General features: G+C 42.7%; 1 pseudogene; it reads left to right on the top strand.

The window, feature by feature from the left end:
• LOC115502182 lies at positions 1-1,051 on the top strand (annotated as a pseudogene).
• The last annotated feature ends 4,530 nt before the right edge of the window (positions 1,052-5,581 follow it).

Genomic DNA, 5,581 nt, shown 5'->3' with positions numbered 1-5,581 from the left:
ATGGTTTCAGTGCATTTGAATATAGCAGTGATCTTCCTATCCCAGATAGTCATTGGAATCCTGATCAATTTCTCACTCTTCTATCATTAGATGTCCCTTTGCTGCAGAGGATGCGAGCCGAGATCCACAAAGTTGGTTCTCAGGCACCTGAGTGTAGCCAACTCCTTGCCCATTCTCTCTAGAGGAATCCCAGAGACCATGGCAGCGCTAGGGCTGAAACATTTCACCATTTGTTATGGATGCTACGTTCTTTTATATGTTCACAGAGTGCCCAGAGGTATGTCCCTTTGTTCCACCTGCCCCTTGAGTGTCTTCCAGGCCATCACGATCAACCCTGGGAACTCCAGGTGGGCAGAGCTTAAAGTGAAAGCTCCAAAGTACATTGGCCCCTCCAGTATCCTATGCGGGGGTGTTCTGCATGTTGGTAAACATGTTTTTTCCTATTTATATGGCTGGTAAATGGAACAACAAAACTATTATCCAAAAAAAGTGATTTGGGATATTGTTGTGCTTCACGGTGTAGAGACAAGATCACAGGCTCATTAGATGCAGCAGTGATATTTTCCATACATTTTGTTTTTGGGACACATGACCCTGCCCAGCAACTCCTTGGTTTTTCTTATTCACTGGCACAGAGGGTCCAATGCATCCATAAGAGCAATCTGTCCCCCACCAAGCCCTCCAGTGAGACCGTGAGACCAGAGTCACCCAAAGCATCCTTGTTTTGGTGACCACCTTTGTATCATTTTATGCCATTTTGTCCATCATTTGTGTTTACTTGGCTCTCTTGAATAATTCTAGTTGGTGGCTGGTGAATATCACTGTACTAATCACTGAATGTTTTTCAACTATTAGTCCTTTTGTTCTCATGAACCATGACCCCAGCATATTCAGGCTGTGTGTACTGTGTCTGCTGTGGAAGAAATACATAATTCCCTCATCTCATCATGGAAATATAATAGTCTTCCACCAGTTCAGCCATGGATGCCCTGAGACCTCAAATAATGTTAAGAACAAATATGTTCCAGTTTCCATGCAGAGAGAGGGGTGAATGAGACCCACTGACACCAGCCTGATATGAAATAATAAATATCATGGTACAAGAAATCCTCTATAATTAATATGTGTGTGCTTATATAGTTGTATTTTTATTAATGGTAACAGTGGAGAAGTTAAGATTCCATAAAACAGTCCTGAAATAATGTGAACATACTAGAAATATCTTTGAATGTGTAACTTTCATATTGAGATATTAAATTTTCCCAAGATGTACCTGGGAGTGGAATTGTAAATCCTGATTTCTGATGCAAATGGCCTGGGGTGAAGGTGGAGGGAAAACTAGGTTTTACTTATTGTTGGCTTTGGAGGCTATGTTGTGAATATTATGCCTCATATCTAAGAGATATTGGGAATATTTTAAATATGATAACATTTATGGAGCAAGATGAGTGCTTTAATTAAAATATTTTCTGGTCAACATTTGAAGAGTAAACTGCGGGACACAAAGAGGAACATAGGAAGAGGTGTCAGCTGAATTTTAGAAAGGGTGCAGGTGCAGCCAGTAAACAGATTGCGTATGTGGGAAAAGACTGAATGACTTTTGAGATGTTTACAAGGAAGACTGTTCTGTGTTAAATCTTGATGGCAGTTGGCTGTGTTGGTGAGAAAGAGATTTCAAGATGGACTTCTGCTTTTCCAGCTTGAGGTTATGGAGGACCATTTCATCAAGCTTGGTGGCTTGGTGCAGGAGACGAGTAGCAATTTGAAGGTGGAGTATATGAACATATTTTGTTTAACAAGGGATAGTATCACTTTTGAAATCACCACTAGGGCAATATAGACAGCACTGAAAGGAAAAAACATATTAACTAAAACATAGAACTATTTTAGGGGGGCCTGGCTGGCTTAGCCAGTACAGTATGCGTCTTTTAATCTCCAGATGGTGACTTTGAGCCCGTTATTGGGTGTAGAGATTAATTAAAAATAAAAAATTTAAAGAATAAAGATTTCAGGGGCGCCTGGGTGGCTCAGTCAGTTGGGCATCTGACTTTGGCTCAGGTCACGACCTCGCAGTTTGTGAGTTTGAGCCCCGCATCTGGCTCTGTGCTGACAGCTCTGTCTCTGTTCCGCCCCTGCGCTCTCGCTCTCTCTCTCTCTCTCTCTCTCTAAACTAACGAAACTCTAAAAAATGTTTTTAAAGAAATATTTTAATCCAATTGTTAATAAATCATAAGCACTTGCAAGGTTTTTTTAGATAAATATTTTAGTTTGGAATAACTTTAGGTTTTCAGAAAATTTGTAAAGATAACATTGAGAGTTCCAAAATGTCGCTCACCCAGTACCCCAAATGCTACCATCTTAACTTTATCATTGTTCACTTGTCAAAACTAAGGAACCAACATCGGTATGTCACAGTTAACTAAACTTCAGACTTTATTTACATTTCAACTGTTTTAACACGTTCATTTTTCCCTACCAACATCCAATCCAGGATATCACATACATGGAATTGTCCTGTCTCCCGCAGTCTCCTCTGCTCAGTGACATGTTCTCACACTTTCCTTGTTTTTCATCACACGTTTGAGGTATACTGGTCCCTCACATTTTAGAATGCCTCTAAAGTTGAATTTCTCAGAAGTTTTCTTTTTCTTTTCCTTAAGTTTATTTATTTGATAGGGAGGACAGGGGGGCAGAAAGAGGGAAAGAAAGAATCCCGAGCAGGCTCCATGCGGTCAGCGCAGGGCCCGACCTGGGGCTTGATCCCACTAACTGTGAGATCATGACCTGAGCTGAAATCAAGAGTCAGTCGCTCGACCAGCTGAGCCACCCAAGCGCCCCTGAAGTTGTTCTCCTGGATAGACTGCGTTTATGGATTCTTGAGAAGAATATCACATCTCATCACGGCATACAGTCTGAGAGGTTTCTTGCAATTAACACGAGTTACCTTGGATGATGTTAATCGTGATCAGTTAGTTAAGGTCATGTTCACCAGACTTCTCCACTGTAAAATTACCATGCATGCCTTTCCATACTCTATTCTTTGGGAAACTCTAAATACAGCCCACAGTCAAGTGAGGGGGCGGTGGGGGACGATGGTACTTGAGGGTAGGGGTGTGCTGTTGAACTAAGCTCCACATCCTGGAGGGCTAAGTAGCCACATTTATTATCTGCCATTCTTCTGTGTGGAAGCTGTGTCACTTCTCCTTCATTTATGTGTTTATTCAATTGGTTACTCATATCAGCATGAACTCATTTATACTTATTTTATACCTTGTGTTATACTTCAATGCTCTGCAAATTATTTAGTTGCTTAGATTGTTCAAGCTTTGGTCATTGGAAGCTGTGGTATAAAGTACACTCAGGGGGTGCCTGGGTGGCTCCATCAGGGAAACAGTCAATTTCAGCTCAGGTCATGGTCTCACAGCTTGTGGGTCCAAGCCCCACATTGGGCTCTGTTTTGATAGATCAGAGCCTGGAGACTCCTTCGGATTCTGTGTCTCCCTCTGTCTCTGCCCCTCCCACTCTTGTGTGCGTGCGTGCACTCTTTCTCCCAAAAATAAACATGAACACACACACACACACACTCACCTGGTCTTTGTCTCAGGTTCCTGGCTCAGAGCTTCAGAAACCTTTAAGAATTCCTAAGTGGTAGGAGTGTCCTTATTACACCAAGGAGGCAACTCTGGGCAAGGGTTCCCCACAGAACTTCAAAATGGGGGACTGGACACCTCTGAAAGACCAACTATGTGATTGTATGGAAATGCTCAGCAGCCCAACCCCTAGGGAGAGGAAGGAGGCTGACTGGGGATTGAGTTCAGTCATGTGGCCAATGATTTAATCAACCAAGTCTAGGTAGTGAAGCCCTGATTAAACACCTGGAGGAGCTCCTGGGAGCTTCTTTGTGGGGGACAAAAGCTACTGTATGGGCAGTCCTCCCAAACTTTGCCCTGTGGATGCCTTCATGTGGCTCTTTACTGCTATCCTTCACAATAACATGTGAAATGACAAAACTAAAACAATTTAGTAACGAGTTTGCTGTTGTTTATTCCAGGGAAGACAACCCTTGATTTGGGGAGGACAGAGCCTCCCATGCAGGGAATGGAGTGCTCTTTCTGATGGATTTGGGGCAAGATTGACTTTTAGAAGAGGCAGTGCAGAAACAGAGCATGTTTGGCTAGGAGGTCGGGGATTTCCTTAGAAGAACAGAACTGCTATTTTCCAGTATAAGGTCGGCCAGCTGAAACTGAGTTAGAGGTCTGTGATTGGTATATATTAGGTTTCTTTGCTGATGTTTCACATAAGAGCAGGCTGGTTTAGATTTGTGATGTGGGTCGGGCACCTGGGGTGGCCTCCATTTTTTGTGTCCCAATATACCAAATAACTTTATCAAGGATTCATACATATAGCACTTTCCGAGTTCTGTGAGTCTTCCCTGCAAATATTGAACAAGAGGGGATCAGGGGAAGCCTTAAATTTGTAGTTGGCTGGAGATGCGTGGGAGGTTTGGGAATGCCTGACTTGTGATTGGTGTCTGAAGTGGGGGAAGTCCCAGGCAGGACTTTGTCCTTAACTTGTGGGGTCTCTACTAACACCAGATAAAGTCAGAATTATATTGAATTGAAGGACACCCGGTTGGTATCAGAGATTTGGCGACAGGTGGCAGGATTTCTTTCAGGTTTGGCTATTATGGCCCTTTGATATGTCCCCATTTTTTTTTTTATTACTTCCTTACTCTTAACATTCTGCCACTACAAGATCCCCCAGGCTCATCTTGTATTTTCCCTGCTCCTGGCACAGAATCAGCCATAACTCCAAGGAGCCTTTTTTTTTTTTTTTTTTTTTTTTTTTTTTTTTTTTTTTTTAGAGAATAGTGTTAGAAACCAAGATGTGGATGCTGAGTGTTCTCCTTGCTACTGGAATGTCATAGCTCTTAGACTCTCTGAGTAGAACAACCTGGGAATTACCTGTCCTCACACAGATCTAGTTTTCTCTTTCCCATTTTATTTACTTACCTACAGCTAACTGCTCTCATACTGATGTCCCTGACTCTGTTACCGTACTTCAGTGTTCATTTTAGCCTTTCCCCTTGCTTTTCTGTATCTGTCTATATTTACCAAGTACTATGGCATCATATGCCTTTGAAGAGTTTTGCATCTGTTTCTCCATGCTCCCATGCTCTCTGCACACTACCTATAACCTCCTCCCTCTGGCCTCATTTGGACCCTACTCTATCACACGCCTGTAACCTTCCAAATATGCCCTATTCACCTGCCCCTGCAGTGGCAATGCTCACAGCAGTTTAAGATACTGCATGTGGTAAATGTCATCTTTCGGGGTTGTTGCAGGGATGGAAGAAGTAAAAAAAAAGGTGGAAAGTGCCCCCATTTTCAGGCATCCAAGGTCAGGAGATGCCTGTATTCTTCCAACATGTGAGGACATTGTCGAGACCCACATGTGCATGCAGACTCTTTGAATGTAATTACATACACAGAACTGGCAATGCGGGAGTACAGGCGAGTGTGTGTAAATGTGAGTGTGTGCTTGTATTTGATGAGTGCATGCACAAATGTGAGTTTGCTAT

Source organism: Lynx canadensis, chromosome E2 (assembly GCF_007474595.2).
Source record: "Lynx canadensis isolate LIC74 chromosome E2, mLynCan4.pri.v2, whole genome shotgun sequence".
NCBI classification, from domain to species: domain Eukaryota; kingdom Metazoa; phylum Chordata; class Mammalia; order Carnivora; family Felidae; genus Lynx; species Lynx canadensis.
The sequence above is the reverse complement of the archived record's forward strand: the minus strand, read 5'-3'. Positions and strand labels throughout refer to the sequence as shown.